The 25958-nt window shown below is 39.7% G+C and overlaps 1 protein-coding gene and 2 non-coding genes across 8 annotated transcripts in view; 1 reads left to right on the forward strand and 2 right to left on the reverse strand.

The window, feature by feature from the left end:
* Positions 1 to 25958, reverse strand: part of LOC109406447 (coronin-1C) — a 242486-nt gene that overhangs the window by 147531 nt on the left and 68997 nt on the right. Inside the window, exon 2 of one of the 6 annotated variants that reach the window (XM_062854029.1) lies at positions 24 to 15486. The exons of the other annotated variants lie outside the window; for them this stretch is intronic. The gene's annotated coding sequence lies outside the window, so the exon portion shown is untranslated. The remainder of the gene's footprint in view (positions 1 to 23; positions 15487 to 25958) is intronic. 6 annotated transcript variants of the gene reach the window in all.
* Trnae-cuc (transfer RNA glutamic acid (anticodon CUC)) lies at positions 2305 to 2376 on the reverse strand. The gene has a single exon. It is a non-coding gene; the product is annotated as a tRNA-Glu (tRNA).
* Positions 3173 to 3244, forward strand: Trnae-uuc (transfer RNA glutamic acid (anticodon UUC)). Its single transcript has one exon. It is a non-coding gene; the product is annotated as a tRNA-Glu (tRNA).

A 25958-nucleotide genomic window follows, 5' to 3' on the forward strand; every position in this document is an offset into this window, starting at 1 on the left:
AACTTAATGCTAATTCTTCACACCTAGATTGGTGAGCATTTTCAGGCACCTTGAGGGTAATTATAATTTCAAAAATTGTAGAGTTCACGTCATGCTTGTCAGGCACCAATGTTGTAATAAACAATTTTTGTTTCAGTTGTGTACGAAGTTTGAACCACCTTATTTTAATTTTAAAAGCAATTGAGAGAAGAAATATTAAAATCATTGTTTCATGTTGCTTCAATGTAGAAAAACTTGTTTATGAGTTTGCCCCACTACTGCGAAGCTCACAACGTTGAAACATATGCTTGGTAGAAGAAACGAGTGTTTAGGGTTCCCATCTACTCAGCCTAGAAAACTCCTCGGATTTGTTAAGAAACATTTTGCCAAATTTAGACCAAAATCAGAACATGTCCTGCTAAATTAGGACGGATGGTGACCCTTCGAGTGCTTCGTATTCTACAAAAAAATCTTGCATATTCGTTAACAAAAAAAAATTATAATAAAATAATAAAAATTTTGATCATGATTTCACCTTACTATACATCTTTCCAAATTAATGTCCCGCGTTGGAGCTCTGATTATCTGGTCACTTTATGGTAGATATTAATTCTACAATAATTCGTGACAATGGAGATTAATTTGTATTTTCTTTGGAGTAGTTTGAGTGGTCCGGACTACCCCAAAAAGTCTTTTAAAATGTGCATACAATTCCAAGGGAATTCCAGGAAAGATTGGACTACCCTGAATGTTCCAAAAGTGTATCTACATATCTAATCTCGCAATGGGTTCGGTAATCATACTTAATTATGCAACGTTACTATGTAAAATGGATTTGACTACTGTTACGAGTATAGACCAGAAATTCTACTTTTGGGAATAGTTTGGTTGGTCTGGAATATTCCAGAAGAATTTTGAAAATGATTCTTACAATTCCAACTGGGTTGGATATGTGATGTAACAGTTAATCCTAATAACAAAAATCACTAACGTATCAGCTACAGATGTCAATGACTTGGCTTCAGATTCTTTGGACGACACTGATTATCCTAAAAATATAGAAAAATATCAGTATTGAAGAACGTTCAGTTGTTCTACATTGTTCGTAGAATTCCAAGGGTGTGGGGGGGTGCAGGTGGCATAAATAATAGTTGAATTATAATAATATTTAAGAGTCTTCAATCAGATTCCGTAACCATAGTTGATTATGCAACGTTACTCTGTACAGTGGATATGATTACTTTTACGAGTGTAGATCTGAGGTTCCAAACTTCCAGTCAGTTTGGATGACCTACATTATCCTAAAAATGCCTATGAGTAGCTTTCGAGTTCACACCAGATTCACGGATTACGGTAGATTATGCAATGTTACAATTTGTTGTTAAAACAAACAACATTACTCCTGATTATCTGAAGTATTTAAGATCTGAATTCCAGAACAATTTGGAACACATAGAACAAACCAAGATAAATATGAGCAACTGTTCCATATTCATAAGCAACGCTGTAGTAAACCATATTCAGAATCAGCATTTAACGCTACTGGTCTGCCGTAATTCTGCAAAGTAACGTAAGCACCATTCAAAATTTCAACATTTTTCAATATATTATATATAATATCTGGTGTAAAAATAACACTGTGGTATGCCTGCTGTATGAGATTGCAAGATCTAGTCGTAATCTATCATCTATGAAAAGAAACTTGAAGGATAACCAATAGCTGTATGCATAATAACCAAAAAATGGGCCAAACCTATCAATGTCGCTTACGTCACTTTGCAGAATGTAGTGGTGCAGTGGTCTAACCATTACTTTGTTCTTGGAAACTTCTTGGTGTTCAGGATATTTTTAAAGACGTCAATGATGTCTCAAATCCAACTCATATGTTTCTCTTAACCGTAATGTGCCCGAAAAACTTTTTGCTTTTTTTACACCGTGCTTTTTAAATGGGCGCTGGGTACCCTTTCGGCCACATAAGGGTTAATGAAGGAGTAGTTTGCAATAACTTCGTCGGCTGATCCTGGCCCAAAGGATTGACACATGTGCATAGTGGACTAGGCGATAGATAAAGATAAGCATTGGATATAATTCGACAATTCTAAACTTTTCGACGTTTTTTTGATGCGGTTGTTTCATTACATAGAAGAGTGACAGTATTTTGGAAAACAACGCGCTTGATTTGATATCACCCAAGTGCTTGCAGGACATTTTGCCAAAATCCTTAAAGAGCGCATGGTCCGGTCTGACTTGACATTTGGGAATCACTGGGTTGTGCTGGCTGGTGAGTACGGTTGAATTCTTAGAATATCTACCCAGGCAAAAAGTTTCCCATACCGGGAATCGAACCCGGGCCTTCCGGGTGAGAGCCGGATATCCTAACCACTAGACAATATGGGACTGTTGAATCCCAGCAGCCAGAGTACCATCATGCGCTATGTATTGAAACACAAACTAAAAAGGCGAAAAAGCTCAACATATCAAGACCGAAAATCCCTGTAGAAAGAAGTTTGATAATAAATTTCAAATAAAATTAATAAAAAAAAAATCAACAATTCAATCTATAATAATATTAAACGATTTTATCTCATTTATTGTTGAATGCTATTTTATTTTTAATCGTATTATAGAAAGGTTATATTTTATGATGCATAAATTAAAGAAAATAAGAATGAAAATACCAATAATGATAAAATTACCAAGTATGTAGGATCGCGGCCTACACTTTAGAATATAGTACCGAATTCGATAATAAAACATTCAAGTCAAATCAGCTTTAGGTCCCAACATTCTCTTTTTATCATATGAACCTCCGTAGCAGAAGTGACGAACGTTTCAACGTCCCTCTCGTATCCATACGAAGAGAGTAATGTCAGAAACTGCTTGGTCAGGCAACAGAGGGATGGATAGCTGATAGCCGGTGAGTGGATTGGATGAACGAACCGGGCGTCTACCGCACAGCTGTTTGGTAGGTGCTATTTTTAGACGTCAAAGAGCAGAGAGGCGCATGCGCTCTCTCTCTCTCTCTCTCTCTCCGTCGTCGCGGCGTTCATTCGATGTTTCTTTGGATTTCATTCGTTTGAGCGGTTCGTCGGTGCTCGCCTTGGTGAGTGGCGGTGTGCTGGTGGAGATGATTAATGCGAAATGTGTCGGGGGCTAGGATTTTATTAGCCATTGGTTAGGAGTTCATCACCTATCCCATATGGTCTAGTGGCTAGGATATCTGGCTTTCACCCAGAAGGCCCGGGTTCGATTCCCGGTATGGGAAATTTTTTGCATCAAGCTCGAATCTCGTCATTTTGGCAAAGCCCTGCACCGATAACCTTTCAAATTTAACCTTCCGTAACTCACGCGGTTGGCCACCACCGTCAGCATCACGCTAATGCTGAGCACAAAAAGCGAGATTTTTTCAACGTGTTGTACAAAATACAACAGCGCGATTGCTCGAGAATCAACCAACGGGTTACAGCTTTCTTTAAACTTGTTCTTTACACAATGAGACAGTTTTTCCCTGTCTCGGCTATGCTCGTCTATATTAATATGACTTGATCTATCCCGAAAGGTGTTGTGACTAAAGAAAGCACCAGCCAAATCCACAATATTCTCACGCAATATATTTAACAAGACTGACACTTCACCCCAATTTATCAACTTATATGCCCATTTTTTTATTTCTATGTACCTCTTTAGACCTTAGTCAAACTTTACGTTTCAAATTACTTTCTCCAGAGATAAGGAAATAATTGTTTTGTTCTAAAACTGACTAGTATAGAGTGATTTTTTTCTTGTTTGAACAATTTGATACTTATTTGCACTTTGGGTCATAAAAACGGTCTTCGTCAAATCGTGCTTGGTGATTCTGAAACTAACCTTGCCCAATCTGACAACCAGCTCTATAGAAGTAGAGCTAATTCGGAACGCTAATCTTTAAAAAGAACAACGAACGGCATCTTACTTGTACTGAACCAAAAAGGCACAGTGTTCGTAGGCATACATCATTAAGCCATTTCGGTCGGTCGTTGGCCGGTTCGCCGGATTGTTACAGTCTCGATCTTAAAATCTGATCCGTTGCGCTGCAAAAGTTCATCATTACAGAAACAGACAGTAGGTAGTAACCCCCTCGAAGTAAGTCAATGAGTGGCGCAAAAAACAACCGGAGCAAAAGAAAAGAGATTGGTACGGAACGAACCGAGAAAAAATACACTTTGCGCGCCGTAGTTGTGGGTTATACGAACGCTAGCTGATGGTAGACACTACAGACAATCAGACAGACAGACTACATCGCCGGTTCGGCGGTACAAGCAGTAGGTGAGAAAGTTTTCCCCCGTATGAAGTTTTATGGGGGCCCCGATGCCTTTTGCGCTGGTGTCGAATCTGATGTACCTAGAGGTAACTAGTCACTCACTCACAACGCCTTGCTATGCCGGCCTGCTGTTTGTATAGTCATAGTGCAACTGAACGGGAGGAAGACACCTTCCGGCGTTAACTGCCGGTAGCTTTATATCTATGTGGATACGAGTGACTACTGCAGTGAAATATGTGTGGAAATAGACTGAATTGGACAAATTAATGTTGCGGAAGAACTTCTGGAGAGATGGAATTAAATTTAAACAACGATCCGTTACAGTTCGGTGCCTCAGATATCTTAAGATCAGAACTACTCGATAATGTGTTTTCTGAAAGAAATACAAAATCAGGTGCAATATTGATACTACAACTCGACCGTCCTACGGGTACTTCACCCTGTGATCATAGAGAATTTGCTGCTTCGCGGAACCTAACGGGAATTTATTCCCCCCTTTTTTACTATTAATATGTTTAACTCGAGTTCGTAGACATATCTACGCGGGAGAATCACATTATTCTCACAAAAAAAAACAACAGCATTGAGGAAACGATACAACGACCCACAGCTCTCGAAGGCGCCGGGTAGTTCTCTGAACCCGGTTGACGACACTTGATGTGATGTGCTGGTGACCGACCAACCGGGTGTCATTGGCGACATCATCGCCATCAATTCGCGCAAAGCAGAAGCCAGAGAAAGTACGGAGTACTCGTAGTAAGCTCCAGAGTATACAAGTTTCGTTCACAGCATTTCTGCAGCTGCTGCGTTCACCAGCGCAGCGCTACTGCGTGTGCAGAGATATGTTATTATGTTGTTATATTTGCCGGCAGTCTGTCGCCCCTACCGGCACAGCACGGGGGAATACAACTAAACTAGTTCTAGCACTTTTATTAGAATAAATCGTTTGCATCTGTTGTGTTGTGCTACTAGGTACTAGGCCTGGTTGGTTGGTTGGTGGCGTGGTACTAAACCGCATCCATTATTTAACAGGGACAGCAGTTGAGTTGAGCGGTCGCTCAAGATCGTCCGATAAAGCTTTAATTAGCAAACGACCAATGCTGCTGGTAATATCTACAGTGGAATACTTATGAATGTGCACTGAAAGAATTAATGTACTCGTTTCTGATAAAACTTTGTCAAGTTTTTTTTTGGCAGTTACCATAAGAAAACATGTTTTAGGAAATAAATATCGCCTTTTATAAAGTATCTGCACTAATTTGGACACAAAAAATACGTAATGTTTCGGCCAAATTGGTTGAAGATTGTAAGCATATGTTTATTATTTGTACCAAATTTCATTTGAACAAATCGCTGTAATACTTCTAGTCAGCTGAAAACAAAAGAGGAAGCATTTGAAGGGGCGGGATTTTTCATATTACGACGTTTCGATTTTAACACAAAAAGAAAGTCGTTTAGGAAAACGTTTTGAGAAAATTGCATGGGAAAATCACCTTCCAGATTGGTTCGATTGTAGGCCCAGAAATTCAAACCTTAGAATGCCTTTCCACAGAAAAGGGGCATTCCCTAGAAACGAAGTCCCAGAATGGCCTATTCCCCAGAATTTTATGATCTTGATTTTATATATCAAATAGATACAAAGAAAATGTTGTTTTTAGCATTGACACTGTCTGTGAGGTAAATGAAGTAAAGTTTTTATATCTTCAAAAATTGTTTTTTTTTCTCCAATTTGTCTAAACAATGTTTTAGCCTAACGGCTGTGCTATCTTAGAATCATTATGTTTATCGAATATTCGGCTCTATGATCCGGCATTTTTTTTGCGTTACAGTGTGACTGATATAACTTCATGCAAAACCTTGTACCTGTACGACTTATATCACCCTGACCCTGACTATAGCATGAGCATGAGCATGAGATGACCGTACAATTCGTAGTTGCTACTCCGTTACTGACCAGAACGGTCAACATTGCACAGGGAACCAAAAGGATGAGGCCTGGGTGAAACTTTCCATCCTGAATGTGCATTTTGGAGGTTCAAAACTTTATATTGTCAGTACTGGCGTCGGCCACGTCCTTACGGTCATCGGGGAAGGGAAGGAATGTTAGTGTGACATCCGTTGCTACTAGAGACCGTGTGTACCTCCGCATCCCCACGGTTGTCACAGGAAGGAAATTTGTAAGTGGGAAGGGATAGAAAGTTACATAGATCTGGATTCACATTGGTAAGTGATGTGAGCTATGCAACCCTTGATATGATTAAGTCTTCCACCAGTCGGCTGTCAGAAGATTACAATAATTTTATTGTATGTTTGTGTATTAAATTTAATTATATAACGGGTATGAATATTTTTTAAACCACGCTTATGTCGGATCAACTCGTTATAACGCACGTTTTAAGCTTATCGTTCCTCAGTTAGCAAATAACTGTATGCAATTTTGCAATTCCGTTTAGTGTTACTGCCAAAGCTGAAAAACCGAAACCCACGCCGTAGCTTTACGAGAAAACTGGACAGCTAAATTACTAAAATCGTTGCTTTTGAGTATCACCTATGTTCTTGTATTACTTTTTTTCGCGTTCCCGTGTTAATAAGACTGCGGATAATAAAACCGTTGCACATATTTATTATCCGCGAATGTTCGCAATACGTAATATAAGTAGAAGATGTGATGAACAAAAAAAATATTGTTCGAAATATGTTCGAAAAAAAAAACGAAATTATGGAACTCGACACAAATAAATCGACGCGGAAAACGTGGTCTACTTGTCACTGAATCGTACGGTAATCTTGACCTTTCTAAAGAATATGATACTTCGCCGCTGATTGCCTGCTTGCAAATCTGAAATAGAAAATAGTATAAAATTGTGATACGTTCTCCACTGTTACATTTTTGTGAATTGTTATTTATATATAGGTTAAAGTTACCTCCATCCCACTAAAACAAACGGTATATTAGCAGTGAAAAATGAAAAGGGTAAAAAAATAAATACATAAATAGAGTAAAAAAGCATACCAAATCTTGATCCTGGAATGTTCCTGCATTTAACCCTTATGTGGCCGGCAGGGTACCCGGGTACCCAGCACCCATTTAAAATACACGGTGTAGAAAAAAGCAAAAAGTTTGCCGGTCACATAACGGTTAAATAAACCAGGCTGTAAAAAAGCAAGATCAAAACTTGATATGGTAGATCTTACACCGTAACGCACCATTCCAAGGTGATCTACTCACGTTACGGGTTGTACGACTTATAGCACCCTGACTAATAATAGCTTAAGAAACTGCCAAAGCCGTCATTCAAATGTGCAGCCGAAAGACAAGTTGAATTTTTAATCAGATATTTCTCTTCTTCAATTCATAGTTCGTTCTTCAAAGTTGATCTGATGAAATGACTGACATAATTTAGTATTACATAGTACAGTCATAGCACAATCATGGGTCACCCACAATTATGAGTAATTTCCAGTAGCGTGACCCATAATTGGGCAATGACTGTCAAGGATGGGAACACTCACTTGCAGAGAGTTACACTCACTTGATGTTTTCTCAGCTCAGAAGCGTGCAATCAAGAAATGATGTATGGACGACTTTTGTCTTATGGTTTTGTCTAAAAGTTTGCCGAATAGAGTAGGGGTCGCACACGCATATCAATGTCGTGAAGAAGCTGCGAAGGCAACTTTCCACGAGGTGAATGTTAATTACACTCACCTAGTGGAGAGTCGCTTTCACAGCTCTGTCACGACTTTTATATGCGTGTGCGACATCTTATCAATTCGGCAAACTTTTAGACAAAACCACAAGGCAAAAGTCGTCCATTGCACGCTTCTAAGCTGAGAAAACATCAAGTGAGTGTAACTCTCTGCAAGTGAGTGTTCCCATCCTTGATTACTGTATTATGTAATGACATTTCAAAATTATAAATATGGCATCTTGTCAAGTTTCCCATGTTTCGTTTTTAACAAATTTGTATGATGCAAACCAGCATAAATCGCTGTGTATGTCATGATTACCTCCTTATAGGGCACTGTATTGTTTTGATTTTGTATGGGATTTTGACGTTTCTTGGCCTTGTTGTTTACAAAGTTTCTGTAAGAGTGAAAGAGAACGAGAGAATTTCATGCAGTGGTCTACTAGAATGCTTCATGAGATTACGAATGAAGCATTACAAATTGTCGATTTGGTAATCAATAACTACTTTTTGTGATCGCAATGTTTACGCAAGGGATTCGCCGGATTCACTTAACAGCGTACACCCCAGCGTTAAAATTTGGGGTCACCCCTTCAAAATCATGGAATTGTTTTGCGGTCATATCTCAGTCATCTTTCATCGAGATCGTAGTGTGCGGCGCCCTAGTACGGACGCGAAAATTTTCGCTCCGTGATTTATTGTACCTGTCAATCTCTTTTTTTTTTTTAATTTCGGCTGATTGTTGGAAATGAGCATGAGCATGAGCATGAGCATAGATGACCGTACTATTCGTAGTTGCTACTCCGTGATTGACCAGAACAATCGAAGTTGCACAAGGAACCAACAGACGGAGCTTGGGAGTAGCTTACCGTCCTCAATGTGCATCTTCGAGAATTCCAAACTTTATTAGGTCAATAACGGCGCCGGCCACGTCCTTACGGTCATCGAGGAAGGAAAGGAATGTTATTATGACGTGCGTTGCTTACTAAAGACCGAGATCACCTCTGCGTCTCCACGTCTGTCATGGGAAGGACTTTTTGTTAGTGGGGAGGGGAAAGGGCGCATGATATGAGTTCACTTTGGTAAGTGGAGTGATTCATGCAACCCTATTAATATCAAACCACATATTTTCATTTGGACTAAAACAGAACACATGCCGACATCGAAGATGACGAACCATTCAGATAGTTTTCGAAGTGCGAAAATTAACGAAAGAGAAAATAAAGTGATTTGAACCAACGTGGCTTTGGAACTTGGGCCGACACTTGACGTGACGAACATTTCAATGTCTGTTGACTAAAATCGCAAAAAATGTTGTTTGTTGCATTTATCGTATCATAAATCGCCCCGTACGAAGATGAGCAGTCAAATAGACGACTACGACGACCGAATGAAAACGCGGCCTGTACACTTTGCCTCCAAAAACTCACTCTCGCAAAAATCTAGCAAAGCGAGCGCGCGAAACTTTGCTGCTGCCGAACTACCGCACACTACTGACTGCTTGGCGTCCCGTCGTCGGAGCCCCGCAGAGAGAAGGGGAAAGAAAATCGCAAAAATCTAGTAAAGCGAGCGCGCGAAACTTTGCTGCTGCCGAACTACCGCACACTACTGACTGCTTGGCATCCCGTCGTCGGAGCCCCGCAGAGCGAAGAGGAAAAAAAAATCGCAAAAATCTAGTAAAGCGAGCGCGCGAAACTTTGCTGCTGCCGAACTACCGCACACTACTGACTGCTTGGCATCCCGTCGTCGGAGCCCCGCAGAGCGAAGAGGAAAAAAAAAATCGCAAAAATCTAGCAAAGCGAGCGCGCGAAACTTTGCTGCTGCCGAACTACCGCACACTACTGACTGCTTGGCGTCTCCGACGACGGAGCCCCGCAGAGGGAAGAGGAAAAAAAAACGCAAAAATCTAGCAAAGCGAGCGCGCGAAAGTTTGCTGCTGCCAAACTACCGCACACTACTGACTGCTTGGCGTCCCGTCGTCGGAGCCCCGCAGAGCGAAGAGGAAAAAAAAATCGCAAAAATCTAGTAAAGCGAGCGCGCGAAACTTTGCTGCTGCCGAACTACCGCACACTACTGACTGCTTGGCATCCCGTCGTCGGAGCCCCGCAGAGCGAAGAGGAAAAAAAAAATCGCAAAAATCTAGCAAAGCGAGCGCGCGAAACTTTGCTGCTGCCGAACTACCGCACACTACTGACTGCTTGGCGTCTCCGACGACGGAGCCCCGCAGAGGGAAGAGGAAAAAAAAACGCAAAAATCTAGCAAAGCGAGCGCGCGAAACTTTGCTGCTGCCGAACTACCGCACACTACTGACTGCTTGGCGTCTCCGACGACGGAGCCCCGCAGAGGGAAGAGGAAAAAAAAACGCAAAAATCTAGCAAAGCGAGCGCGCGAAACTTTGCTGCTGCCGAACTACCGCACACTACTGACTGCTTGGCGTCCCGTCGTCGGAGCCCCGCAGAGGGAAGAGGAAAAAAAAAATCGCAAAAATCTAGCAAAGCGAGCGCGCGAAACTTTGCTGCTGCCGAACTACCGCACACTACTGACTCATTTCGGCTGATTGTTGGAAATGTGTGAAGAACTAACCAAGGCTGGTATACAAGTACTTTACAACCGAAAGCTTGTGACGCTTGATAAACGGTGAAGTGATCGGGACGGCCTATTGGAGGAAATGTGTACGTGCTGGAATCATCCGTGAACGGGCAAGTACGACCTTGGCTGAAGTGCTACACTCTGGCACGGCACCGTCCGTCTTGGCCTGGAATGGTCTTGGGCATTGGAATGGCAACTTTGGTGCGGAAACTCGGCCCGTGCAGCTTCAAACAGGGTAAGATCCAGTTCTGCCACTTCTATCTTCTATGATGTGTGCGTCCTGGACAAGCAAGTTGCCGGGAGCCGGAAAGAGGGATAGGGTAGCTAGGGACAGCTCAACCTTTGGTATGTATCCATTCAAACGTGTTCAATTTCAGCGGAAGAAGGTAATTAATTTTTGTTGACATATTTAAAACCGGATTTTTGCCTATTTCATCCCATCCTTACTTGGGTAGAGATAACAATTGAGATTCATCTTATTTAACTTTCCATTGTCTTTGTATTATAATATATTACTTACAATTTTCATTTTTATATGACGGGGTTTACACACACACGGGGGGGGGTAGCCTAAGGGAGTTAAATAAACTGATGCCCGGACTTAAGTTCGTGGATTTGCCAGACTTTTGTCATGAGATAGCAACTTTATGTTGACTACCGAAGGAATTCAGGAATTTTAACTCACCCTGCTACAACAAACCATCAGGTAGATCATCCCCTCCCGGAGTGATTCTGCAGCCATAGGTAATCCTTGCGATCATGGTGGGTACACTTCAATCATCATCATCATCATCATCATCATCATCATCATCATATCTCAGTCATCTTTCATTTGATCCACTCATTCTTAGACTCTATTGGAAGATTTGATTCGTAGGTAAGGTATCACAAATTTCATGCGAAATTTTTAATATAAAAAGTTTACCTAAACTTACATATTTTTCCTAAATCTAGACGAAAAATGGTTTTCCGTGTAATTCAGAATTGGGTCGACCAAATTTTGAAATGAAAGTTGCATTATAATTCTATTTCTATCCTCTTTGAGAGCCAACGGTCAGGACCCTTTGTTCACACAGTACTTATTAATTTTTAGCTGAATAAATGATAGAAATCCATCTGATAGTGATGGAATTCCTTTCGGGATACCTTCAGGAATTTCTTTCGCAATTTTCCCAGAATTCTATTCCAGCATCCACCAGGAATTTCTTCAGTGGTTTCCCCAGGAGTTCTTTATGTAATGCTTCCAGGAATTAGTTCCTGGATTCCTCTAGGTGTTTCTTCTGGGATTCCTCAAGGAGTAATTTCATCCAGGATTCCTTCAAAAGTTCCTTTCGTAATTTTACCAGAAGTTTTTTTCCTTGATTGCTACAAGATTTTCTTCCAGCAATCCTCCAGAAATTCTACCCGAGATTCCTTTAAGGACACTTTGCGGGATTCTTCCAGCAATATCTTCAGGGATTCCTCTCGAAACTATGTATTACCGGGTTGCCTTTAGAAATTGCTTCCGGATTTGTTTTAACAGTTTTTTTTTTAATTTTCGCAAATCTATGCAATGGAAGTCCTCTCGGAGTTTGTTACGAAATCCTTCAAGAAGATTTTGTTATTGGAATTCATACAAAATTACTTCAGAAGATCCGTATGAAATTCATCCATAAATTCCTTATACAATTCTTACAGGGGTTGTTCGACGAATTCCTCATACAATTTCTTAATGAATTTTCTACAAGATACTTCCGAGTTTCCTCCAATAATTCTTTCAGGGAAAACATTTCTCCAAGAATCCCTTGTGGGAATCTCAGAAAAAAAACAGCCGAAGACATTCCAAAAGAAACTAAAATAGGCCAATATAATCCATTTAGTAATTTCTAGATGAATCTCAGTATGAACTCCTAGAGGAATTTCTAGAATAATCCCTGTACAATTGCTGTACAAATCCCGATAAAAATTTAGCACATTTCTTAGCGTCTGCGAACTCACATTTTATATTTAATCACATTGTCTAAGGAAAACCGACGAAATCATGAAGTACTAGATTTGTAGTAATGAGCTGAATTTTTGTATGGTGAGAAGGTAAGTTCTCCGTTTCTGCAATAAAATGACGCAAAAAGCGTGAGCATTATGATTATTTGCCTAATTTGATGCTGTTTGAGCAAAACTTTGGGTAGTTTTCTTTATTTCTTGCCTCTTCATCGGATTTTTCGAACGTTTAGTATGAGTAGGTGTTACTAGCACTTTACATCGTAGGCACGATTAGGTTTCTGAACTGAGTTATAGACAAATGAGTCAAACGATGCCAGGTGCCGAAAGCATTTTCGCCACCAGGGACTCCTTCCAGAATTACTCGAGAAATTCTTCACAGGACTCTTCTCGGATTTTTTTTTCGGGGATTGCTCTTAAAATTTCACCAATCAAGCAATCTTCAAAGGATTCATCAAGGATTCACTTCCGGAATTCTTGCAGCCACCAACCGTTTGCTCCTGGAATTCTTCTCAGGATTCCTCCCATAATTCTTCCTGAGATGTCTACGGAGATTTTCCGCGGGATCTTGTAAATTATTTAACCCTAGAAGGGTGTTGGGGTCAATATGAGCCAGACAGACACGCTGAACGTGCACTTCACCGCCGTGGTGCGAAAAATCTAACATCTTAGAAGGGATAATGATCTTTAAAGATTCCTTATAACACATTTCCCTGTTTTTTTCAATGATTTGAGGGACTTGAAGCAAGGATATCTCCTAGGAATACCTCAAGGATTTCTCCCGGGGTTCCATCAGAGATTAGTTCAGGGATTTTTTTTCAGGATTTCTCTCGACATTCCTCTTAAAATTTTTCCTACTTGTCTAAAATATTCTGAGGCCACTTCAGTGATAACTCCCAGGATTCACTCAAGGATTCGACTAAGAGCATTCTTGAATTCCTCCAGGACCTTGGCCCCTTTTTTCATCCTGCTCTTCCTTGTATTCATAAGTGAGAAAAAAAAAAACTGCTTACGCTAGTGGTCATCTTGAGTGATTTCCCATTGCTTGGTGTATAATGCGATTTAATTTGGCACAATTTTTTATGCGTTTTTCCCGAAATCAAGCGACGCTTTTCAAGCGATTTTGACCATTTGCGGAACGCCTGTTTTTGCGCGATTTTTCGAAGATACGCGAACATTGTATAATGACGCATCAATGGCGTAAAAACAGAATTTATTGTAGTCTGTATTCCTTAAACATATTTTCGTAACAATTTCTCCCAGTGCCAACTCATAAACTCATGCGACATGAAAATTTAATAAGATTTCAGAGTTAACCTTCTGGGTTGTCTGAACGCGACAACACCAACGACACTGCAGTACCACAATTCGCACATATGTGCGACGATGCAAAAGCGGATTTAATTATGTCTAATTAACGATCATTGACCGAGCAGAGCAGTAGCTGATCATACGATCGCTGCAGTATTTCTGTTTCTGTATGATATACACTACAGGGTGCGGCAGGAAAAAATGCGAAAAGTTCAAGGCACTATTACACGCTAAATATGGGATATATATTACTATTTTTTCATGACAGTGTATCAGTCAATGTCTATATTCTAGCACTGAAAAATAAAAATGAACACATTTGATGTTTAACATGTGATAATGTAGGCCTAATTAGCGGATATCAATAAACTGCGCGCCCAATGGTCATTAAACAAAATGACTATAACAGTAACAAAACTAGCTCAAATTCTATGAACAACCAGACCACACTGATCCAGAGCCATGTAGTTTCACATACCAGATGAAATAAGTACATATATTTGATGATATTGTAGAGAAAATCAAAAATTTGGTTTTATCAGATGCGAAATTTAGCGACCTGTGCGATTTTCTGCGGTTTGAAAATTCTGGTTGTCTTCATCTTCAGGCGCCGCCCTGTAAAGGTTAGTGACCAAAATGGGAAATTTTTTAATTAACTTTTCAGAAAACTAGCCTATTATAGATCATGGAACGTTGAAACATAGATTGGTTAATGTCAAATGGACGAAAATGAGGTTTGAAGTTGAAAAACACTTTCGCATTTTTTCCTGCCGCATACTGTACAGCTAGCTTAAGTGAGCCACTATTAAGAAGTCAGTGTCGTGGTCGTCGTCTGAATTGACTTTGCCGTTTCCGCCTTCTTCGCATTTATGGAGTAGGTCCACACAATCGAAAGGGTGAACGACGACATCGACTATGCGTCCTAGGTGCAGACAGAACTGACAAGGTCTTCTGTATCTTTTGCAGCGCAAGATCAAGATCGTTATCTGAAGGAGACAGCAGGCAGCAGATAACTGAATTATTTGAGGTGAGGTAATTGCAACCATTTACCTAGTCGTTTCAATTTCGTGTGATTATCGAGATACGAGCTATAGTTATGTACGACAAAGCATTCAATTTTCAATGTTTTCTGTACAATATTTCAATTTGTTTGAAATGTTTGAAGTTGAAATATTTTTTTCAATATTTAATAATTGTACTAAACATTGCTGAATATTTTCTAAGCTGGACGCATCAAGCAACACATTACTAACGTTCAGTAAAATTAGATGAAACACCTAGTAATTCGTACTTATTGATTACCAACAATTCTGCCAAAAATTGCTGAAATAAAAATACTAAATCCAATAAACCGCAAAACAAGTTGTCATCGAAAAACTCCCATTCATCAAGACCACTATTTATCATTAGCGCACGCAGAAACCCGACAGTGATTTATGGTTTTGACCCGGCCGAAATTGATTTTCACCACGTTCACTCCCGCCAGACGTGGCCCTACACTCTACAGCCGCAGCAGGTCAGCGTGCCTCTGCGTTATGCTCTTTGATTTCCGACAGTTTAGTTCAAAAAGCAGCATCATCAGCATGCAGGGGTGTGCTCTAGTTTAGTCTCAGTTGCGATTTCTCTTAATGATGGTTGAATTACCTGGAACAAAAGAAAGAGAGAACGGATACGGAAAATTAGCTGATTGCGATTTATAATGGTGCGGATTACAATATTTGTTCAGGCTGCAGCTGGCTGGTGGAGTCAGTTCACAGCAACAGAATAAGTCGAAATTTGAATATGAATAGGATGCATGGAGTGTGAAATGGATTTCAAACAATCTATATGTCATACAATTTGCATACACCAAAAAGTGTTATCCAATTGGTGTCATCTTGGTTATGAAGCGGAATAGAAGTACCAGGGGTTTTCCAAAGTTATCAAACGACCGCTTTTTTCATAGATAAACCACCAGTGCGTCGAATGTTCTTGATCCCAACATAACCTAGAAAAGGGCTAAAATCTTGGAATGCAAATTCTTGATTAACTGAAATTCAAAATTGCAGCAGCAGTTCTATTTGAAACTTTAACTAGTATTGGAGGACCCCTCACTACTCATCATACAATCAAGCACAGATACTTTTTAATTGTTTTAATACTACTCATAGCCCATCTAGCATCTACCTAATATGTATGGAAGCAAATTGCTTTCTGTGTCTCTGCAGTCTGTACTGACACAAATATGGCTTGGCTATATTCTACATTAAATAGCTCTGATCACCGGAAGTTTCAAACACTTTCACCCTTCGGAAGCATTCAGTAGTACACGCAGAAAAATAAATTGTAAACACAATTAAATTCTAGTTCAAATCAACCGATTTTTCAGTTTACTATAGCGACAAACTGATTTCTAGTTTAAACTGAACTGTTCTATTGAATTTTTGACAGTTTGTTAAAACAAACAGAGATATGGTATTTTCAACATGAAATAATGGATTGATTCAAATGACTGCACTTTTGTCACTAACAAACCCGGAATATGATTGTGTTGGTGACGACAGCAACTGCGGGAGCTCGGAAATCTATTTTTAGAGCGTCGGTAAGCGGATGGGGAGGAGAACGACTAAAAAAGACAAAAAAGGCGAAACCGATCAATTTTTTGTGGATGCTGTCGTGAATACCTGCGCATTATCCATCACGCGGCATTTTTCTGCGTGTATGTTGGCCTTCATTTCACAGTGGAAATGCTGTAAGTTGAAAAATGAAAAAAATATTCTAGAAGTTACAAAACTTATTTTCAATAGCGTATTTTCAAAAGTGTCACTAGATACCGAACTATGTGACAGCGTTGAAGGTTTCAGAAATAAGTTATAAATGCACAATTTTCAAATCATTATGTTGAGATTTCATTTCGTACTCAACACTCAAGAATGTTTATATTGGTCACCTCCTCCAACACATTGAACCACTGTGTTTCCCATATGAACGATGTTATGATGGTCAAATACAACAACTACTAGTAGACGGACAGCGCCATCATCACCTACCTACTGATGTTGTATAAGCCAACATATGTAGGGGGAGGGGGTCGCTGCAATTGTTACACATTTGCGAATATCCTGCCGCAATGGAACGATTGGTTAGTGGGGGAAGTTCCCCAACCGAGAAGACAGAGTGAGCGGAAGAAAGGAAATGAATATCTTCCGTTGCCATATGTTACTATACTCTTACGTACGGACTGTTGCTGAATGAGTGTCATTGATTAGAAATTCAATTTGCAACCAGCTGCTCTTCTGCAATGGTAAAGGCAAAATTTAATCTACTCTCTTGCAGATTCGTTTTACTGCTGAGCTACTGAGATTAATTCGAATAACAAATGATGCTTCTGAATTTTGTAGAGCATGAAGCTTGTCTCAGTCTCTCGGATGTATTTTTTTACTGTCATTTCCTCTGTAGTCAATCTCTTAGGTGTAATTATATTGACATTTTTTTTTTGCTAAATTGAAAAGAGATTACCATACGATATCACTTTATCAAATGATGGTTAATCAGCTGATCAATTGATTTTTTTTTGTAAGGGTAAGCACGAGTTAAACACTAAGAAATTTACTAACACTGCAAATTACATTTTCAACCAAATTGATCGATGGACTGACTATCATCGAATAAAACTCACAAAAAAAAAACAAAATAATAGGCTTTATTAGAGGTATTTCATTTATATTATTTTTTTTTTGGCTTTTCAGTCCGTCCGATTGTGAGGTCAAAAACAACCTTATGTTTCTTAATCCGACGTTTCGACCCGTAACGGACCTTTTCCAAGGTTGGTTTATTATAGAAAAGGTAACAAATTACATTCATTTCGACAAGACCCTTTTCAAACATTTAACATTTAGTAGGGCTGTTAAAATCTCCTTAAGGGGCATCCATTCAGTACGTCACGCAAAAAAATGGGAATTTCAAGCCCCCTCCACCCCCCCCCCCCTTCGTACGAGTTTATCGTATACTTAATATATTGCTTGTCACACTTTTCAGAACCCCCCTTCTCCTATAAGCGTCACGTACTTTATGGATGCCCCTAACCCTAAGGAGACGGAATTTTCACCTTTCTGGATGCAACCTCGTTGGTCTAAAACACGTTCGTGATGGTCGATTTCTCGGCTGGGCACATATGACCAATCCGTCCCCAAAGGTTTAAACTGATTACTTCAAAATGTTACTTGGCATGACAATAACCCATGTGTATATTCTAGTTTATTCTTCAATAAAATAAATATATCTTCATATATTTTTACAAAAACAAATGTGGCCTACAAATAAATAGAACCTAAAGAAGTGTAGGTATTTCTGAAGGCTTTTCGGAAGGCTTTCCGAAGAAAACCAACGAATGTTGAACAGAATGATCATTTCGTATGTATACATAGTTTAGCAAGCAAGATGATATTATATGCCCAAAAAAGTCAAGGTTGTCTTTTACGAAAAGTTCCTAGATTGACATTATATTCAAAATGATATATTTGATTAAGACAAGGTTTATGGAGTACATAGCTCAAACTTTTTTGAGCATCGTTTTGAAGAACCGGTAAACGGATATAACTGAAAATGCAACATCATGATTGTTCAGCCATTTTGTACATCGGAATGCATTTTATACCAATTCCGTTTAAAGGCGCTTTAAAACGGTGCTCTAGATCATGTGAGCTATGTACTCCAAATACCTTGTCCTTAAACTATTGGGGTCAATTTTTGGTGATTTTTTTTAAATAGATGTTTAATTATCATTTAGCAGCAGTTGGTGGGGCAATAAGAGCGCAAGTCAATCCAAAGCCGAAACTCCATCTAATGACAAAACCTTGAAAGAAACGGCCCATCAGCAACTGTAAACGCTTGACCTTCCAACAAACATTACCGAAGAAACGATTCTATACCATTACCCGGAAAACCAATACCCGGAATGCCATTTACCGGAAAACCATTTACCGGAATGTACCATTTACCGGATTGTACTATTTACCGGAAAACCGTTTGCCGAAATGTACTATATTTCCCCTCAAGTAACACACTTGTCACAGAAGAGTGATGGTGGCACAGTGTTTTGTTGCACAGAAGTCACTTCTAGCAAGTAACTATTTATATGTTATAAGTAAGTTACAATAACTTCTGCGCAACATAACCCTGCGCTGCCATGACTGTGTGTTACTTAGGCCGTCTACCTCCATTGGCTTGAATGACACCCCATGCAAACTAGCGAACTTTGCATGGTAGGAGGTGTATACCATATGGTCAATATTAAGTCATGTATATAGTTACTACTTCTGCATGCAAATCCAGACAGGAGGTTTAATTCTTAGGCCAACCGAGGATCATTACATGAGGCTTTTTTTATTTCCTGGGTGACTATGATTGGTAATGGTTGATTCAGATTATGCAATAATCTGGATAAAATAGAAGAACCCGATTATTATTAAGCTAAACTAGTCATCAGGCTAGATCAAAGACTGAAAACAGCCTGTTGCTAGAAGAAGGGCAAATATTTAAGAGTGAAATTTACAGTTTGTTATTTAAACATTTCTGTAACAGGCTTAGTTGAAAGAACAACACATTAAAAAAAATAAACATATCAGGCAAAGTTAATAGTTTCGCTAATCAAGTTTGCAACGATGCAACTTGATGCAGTTGTAGAAGGGCAAAACTTCTTCATAAAAAGCAGCAATTTCCAATGAACAACATGATAACCAAACAGCTCTATAACAGTGTAAGTCAAAAGAACAGCCAGAAGAAAAAACACTAGATGGAATTAATAGATTGGTCGTAACGTTTATCGTTAGAAAGAACAGCCTATAATATAATATAATAAGGTAAAATCTCCTATACAGTAAACAAACCGACTGCCTGTATAAACTTCATAAATGAACCTAGAAGAAAAGGAAGAAAATGTCATATAGAAATGCTACAGTTTGGTTGCCAGTCAAAAAATGTTCATTCAACCCAACGATGCTTGCTCTACTTTGCCAAGTGAACTGAACCGAGAATCTAGTTCTAGTTCTATAGTCTTGAAAAAAATATTTAGAAAATAGTTTTAAGGCTTGACTATCTTGAACTTAATCATCAATTGATAAAATTATTCGAAATGAGAAACAAAGTATCAGATTATGTTTAACACTTATGTGGCCGGCAGGGTACCCGGGTACCTTTTTCAATTTCAAATCTCGATATTTTAATGGTTATTGAGACTAGGATGTTGGAACTCTGTTAGATCTTAGAACTCGTGAATATACATCTATTACTAGGGTTGACCAAATTTTAAAGTGAGGAGGGGCAGGGGGAGGGGCTCCTGCATTTTTTTATTACGTGGAAGGCCGGCAGGGTACCCGGGTACCCACGAAATTGAAATGATCATATCTCCGTCAATTTTTCATCGATTTTGGAAATTTTTAGCTCATTCAATTCAGAAACTCATCATCTATTGGGAAAATATTTGGTTAGACCGATCTAATCACCGTGGTTTTCGGAAAATCCATATTTTTGGGAGCATGTCCTTATACCATATTGAAACCCACATTGTTAAGGCTAGGATACCTTAAAGTGTTTATGGTCAACCATGGCCTTACGGGAAGCGTGTTCCGAAATCACAGTTTCAAAGTCAACACGTTTTATGATTCCATGCCGGTCAGATACAATATGCCAAAGCAATTTTACGATGCTTGATACCGAAATTGCTACCAACCTACCGAAAATCCCGTATATTGTATTGTATAAAAACACGGATCCGGAAACCCGGATTTTCCGGTACCTATGGTGATCGGACCGATCCAACCAAATACGATCTCGATAGATAATGAGTTTCTGAGTTGAATGAAGCAAAAACTTTTAAAATCGGTGGAAAAATCGCTGAGATATGATCATTTCCATTTCGTGGGTACCCGGGTACCCTGCCGGTCTTCTACGGGTGTTTTTTTTGCTGGCCACACTACGGTTAAAAACACCAAAACATCTTCTGAGATCTCAGGTTTTCCTAGGCCTTCCCGGGAAATAAATCATTTCGGGAAATGGGGCAGTTCGAAAAATGGTTTTTTGAGAAATGCATTATTCTGGAAAATGTCTTTCTGGAAAAAAGATTGAACTGTACGACCAGAACAGTAAACCTAGAAAGAACAGCCCATGTTAAAAGAAGGGCAAATGTCTGCTGAAAATATTAGCAATCACATTCAGCACATTGAGCATGAGCATGAGCATGAGCATAGATGACCGCACAATTCGTAGTTGCTACTCCGTGATTGACCAGAACAATCGAAATTGCACAAGGAACTATTCTCAATGTACACAGGTCGAGAGCTCTCAACTTTAATAGGGTCAATAACGGCGCCGGCCACGTCTTTACGGTCATCGAGGATGGGAGGGAATGTTAGTAAGACAAACGTTGATATAAAGACCGCGAATCGCTGCATCTTCACGTTTGTCTCAGGAAGGATTTTTTTGTTAGTAGGGTAAGGTACATTGTCAGTCCGGGAGTCACCTATGGTTGGTGATATGATTTGACAATGGATCAATATACACAAACCGCCGTTAACAACCGACCACTTTTCGACGCAAAAACTAGTAAAAAAGAAAATTCTATCGTGCGTCTCCACTCCACTAGGGAGCAGAAACCTTTAGTCCATTCCACACAGAAATACACTGAACGCGACTCCTCTGTGCCTATATGCTCAACCCTAAAAGTGATAAACTTAAATTGTTGCTTATTTCAAGACCAACAATTGAAAAGGCCACAACAACATTTTGTAATCAAACATGTTTCTATCGACTTGAGGCCTTTTCTCACCACCACTAACAGAAAGCGCATACATCAAGCTTTCTGGTTATGGTGGTGAGATGCGTGGGTGGATCCCAGAAGGCCCTAAGTCGACAGAAACGTGTTTGTTTACGCAATGTTGATGTGGCCTTTTCAATTGTTGGTCTTGTCAAAATTTCGTGCATTTTTGTTACTCTTCGAAGTGTAGCTGATTAAATTAGTGAAATTTAGAGTATTTCAAAGAACCGAACGAACAATGTTTTCAGTTTGCTTCCATTCAGATCTTAGACCTGCTCGATCCTCTTTTTATCTTAAAATTTTAGTTCCGATGTTTTTCTTCGCGACTGAGCTATTCAACCAAAATCAGCCAATACACGGAGAAATGTTACTAAATGAGTTAGTGGAATACAGAAAAAAAAACTGTGAAAGGATTGCTTATTGATATTCAATTAAAAATCCCTATTTCTACTTTTGTTGATATCTTCAGATCATCATTATAAGTGAAGTTCTGGATACGTTTCCCCACAGAATTTCAGCAAATTCTATCTAGCTATGTTGGCTTCACAAACATTTTATACTATTTGGATACATCTGGGATTCGATTAAACGTTCGATTAAACGTTTGAGTTGCATCTACACTACCATTTCATCTAAAACCAATCGTAATTTGATATCAATTATCAACATTAACTCGCCATTGCTGACAAACTGTCTGGCACGTCCATCGCTGAATAGCATGTCAGTACCAAATAATCATAAAAATCATTCATTGTTGCTGGATGATCTTCGACCTCGATGTGTCCAAATTTGGTATTTTGAATGTCTCCTTCGTGTCTGTTTCTCTGTACGCAGTGTACAATAAAATACTGGATAACCATCAACAAAACCATGACACCCGTGTGGTGTACTTGAATCGGTCACTTTCGACGATGAAGTGATAATTACAAGTTTTATTAATATGCGCTGCTGCAGCAATCACAAACGTTCAATTTACCAAAAAAACCTAGCCAATGGAATAAAAATATTCTACAAAGACTTGGCCGACGTCCTCATTCACCCTTGTCGTCGATATCCGATTTACGATTCAAGTTCAGTTGTCGAACGAACGGAAATGATATTGCTTGCTGCCACCGAAGACATCAGCGCTCAAAACGTTCACATCCTGTATCGGCGCGAAATCGAAAGCAGTGCACTTGCTCATTTTAATGCGAGTAGAGGAGAGATTTGGGTAAAGTGCGTTTTATGTAGAAAGCGAAGATAAATTTATGAAATGTATTACAAACCAATGAGAATTTAGTCGAGGCCTTGTGAACGCTTTTAAACACTTTTATCTTCGAATGAGTGTAATCAGTTTCGTACCTTTTAATTTCTTTTAATTGGATAACTGACACTGAGGAAGATTACAAGTGGTAGTCGAAATATGCGTATCTGTCAAAAGATAAGCAAAACAAGGCGGAATTAAAAGGTACGAAACTGATTACACTCATTCGAAGAGGGTATTCTGCTTAGAGGGTTCGAAAAGTCGGTACAAAGCCTTTTATCTTGTTTAATTGTTCACTCTGAACTATCATGTGAAGGTAGACCCCTATAGCTTTCTGACATCTTGTAAGTTTGGGACTTCCTACTCAGCATGTTACTTCTGATTGGCTCCGCGTGTGACGCATCTACAGGCATATATGCAACGGCACATTTCGCACCAATTTCCCCTATCATTTATTAAATCATATTTATCTCGAGTCGCGACAAAAAATGGGTGGCGATTTATTGGTCTGATGATGGTCGACTTACAAACCGTAATCGGCGGCACACTCGAGTCGCTGATGATATAGTAGTCTGTTGCAGAGCTGCTGTCGTCGTTCCGATGCACTTAACGATCGATCGCTGATGCAGCTTTGAGTAGACGAGGGCCACGATTTTCAAGACCATTTTGGGGTTATTGCCGCCGCCGCCGGACCATTTGGAGGACTGATGACACTATGTAATACTGAAGGTGGTGGCGTCTGTGGCCATTGTTCATTGCCAGTGAAGATCGCGCTGATTTATTACCCGCGTTCCCTTTGGCGGAATCGGCTTATTAAGCATTCCAATCGTGGCCTTTCGGTATAGATTATTACTGAATTGACTGGAAAATGAGTCACTTTGTGAATAGTTAGCGGTGATAGTGGGATCTGTAAACATGCATCTTGATTAAATTCAAACATTTGAAAGCAGTGTTTTCGTTAGAATCTAATGATTTGTGTATTCACTGTAATTTCACATAAGGAATATAATACAGTGGTTACACTATCATGATTACAATACTGATTTGCTGATAAAAAAAAATAAGAACAAATTAAAAAAAAATGATAAACATTAGGTCATGCATACTCTAGAAGAGTGTAGAATTTGCAAACATTAAAATACACACAAATTAAAACTAAAAAACCCATACTCTAGAAAGTCAAGAATCTTTCCGACGCGAAAAGATCTTCTACCGAACTCGGGATAGATCTACGTCTGAATCAATTGAATTAATTTGAGTTTTGAAGAATTTTAGAATTAGGGCAGATGCCCTAATGTTGAAAATTACACATAATTACAACAGATCATCCTGCACCGAAACACCATAATTACTCGGGATTATTCTTCATCTCACCCACCTGGTCGACTTCTCTTCAATATTTTAAAGCTGAATCAAATCATCGCACATTAATCTATTTACAAATACTGTCTACCCTTCTTTCCAGTCACAGTAAATTTAGGTTGGGTTCACGGTACTCAAATTAGAACCATCGTTGTCGAGTTCTTTGTTGTTCAAGAAGCAAAATCGTCGTTCTTGATCTTATTCCAGCAGAGCAACTTCATCTTACCGCGGTGTCTGTGTGAGATGGGTTTAATAGCTCGAATTTCAACTTCCATTCGAACTCTACAGGTAAGCAACCACCTGCAACAATTCATTTTTGAGGGTTGTTTGAGAGCTGAGCGTTGTTTTGTGTTTCTCCTTCTTTGACATTACTACGATATGGGTCGGAAATTTGTTTTGGGTAGGGTGCAGCGATGCATGGGAATACCAAAGGAGGAAGCATATCAGATTGCAATCTCGCAGGTATCTAAACAAAGGATGGAGAAGGATTCCCAAACAGCAAACAGCGTAGGTTAGAAAAACCAATGTCGTTTGAGCAGGATTCGCTTCACGATCCGTTGAGACTGAAAAATGTTTTTATTTGCAAGCAACATTAGAACCATGTGTTTCAAGATCCAACGCTTGTCAGCTGAAGAGCTTGCTGCACAGTACCATCAGAAGCTAAGAGATATGGTAGGAGAAGTCAACGGATTTATGGAAGTTTATCCATGACACAGTGGCAACAACAACGTAATACATGATAAGGTAGGTACCACTCAGCGATCCCAACGCAATGGTTGATTCCATGAGGAATGCTAACGAGTGACGTGCTAGAAGATCGTCGCCAGAAGTCAAACGCAAATGGCCCAACATGGAGCAGAAGAGGGTGGCAAGAGAAGAAGAGAAACGAATCCACCGCAGTAAGAAACGGCAGCACGAAGAGAGTGTATCTGCTCATGCACTGGAAATCATGGAAAGGAACGATATGCGAAGGTTCTATGCAACTGGCAATAACGGAAAATGGTGTCAGACCATTCGGCCGAAGGTCATTAGGCCGAATGGTCAGTAGGCCGAATGGTCAGTAGGCCGAATGGTCAGTAGGCCGAATGGTCAGTAGGCCGAATGGTCAATAGGCCGAATGGTCAGTAGGCCGAATGGTCAGTAGGCCGAATGGTCAGTAGGCCGAATGGTCAGTAGGCCGAATGGTCAGTAAGCCGAATTGTGTGGCTTCGTGGTCGTGCGGCTAGTGTCACCAAGCATTTAGTCCCATCGTGCTGAGGAGCGCTGTCAGCTGTCAGGAAAAGTTTTCGGCTGTGCCACTGGGCGTTGCATGAGTTGTCTAGTGTGTGCTTCCTTCAAAGAGCAAATAGCTCACTGGAAGCATTGAACGTGTCCGTGTCTTTTTTTAATCATTGGAACTTATTTTTGCCGTTACGTCCCCACTGGGATACAACCTGCTTCGCAGCTCATCAGTGTTCTATGAACACTTCCACAGTTATTAACTGAGAACTTCCGCTGCCAATGACCATGTTGAATGTGGCGTGTAGCAGGCACGAAGATACATAATAGCCAAGGAAGTCTAGGAAATCTCCTTTACGAAAAGTTCCTGGACCGAACGGGATTTGAACCCGTAACCCTCAGCATGAATTTTTCCTTCTTTTGAACATAGGTCGTTCCTTCTAGTAACACTGCCAAAATAGTTTTTGACGCTGAAACTGCTGATATTTAAATCACAATTTT

The sequence above is a fragment of the Aedes albopictus genome, chromosome 2, assembly GCF_035046485.1.
Source record: "Aedes albopictus strain Foshan chromosome 2, AalbF5, whole genome shotgun sequence".
Lineage (NCBI taxonomy): Eukaryota > Metazoa > Arthropoda > Insecta > Diptera > Culicidae > Aedes > Aedes albopictus.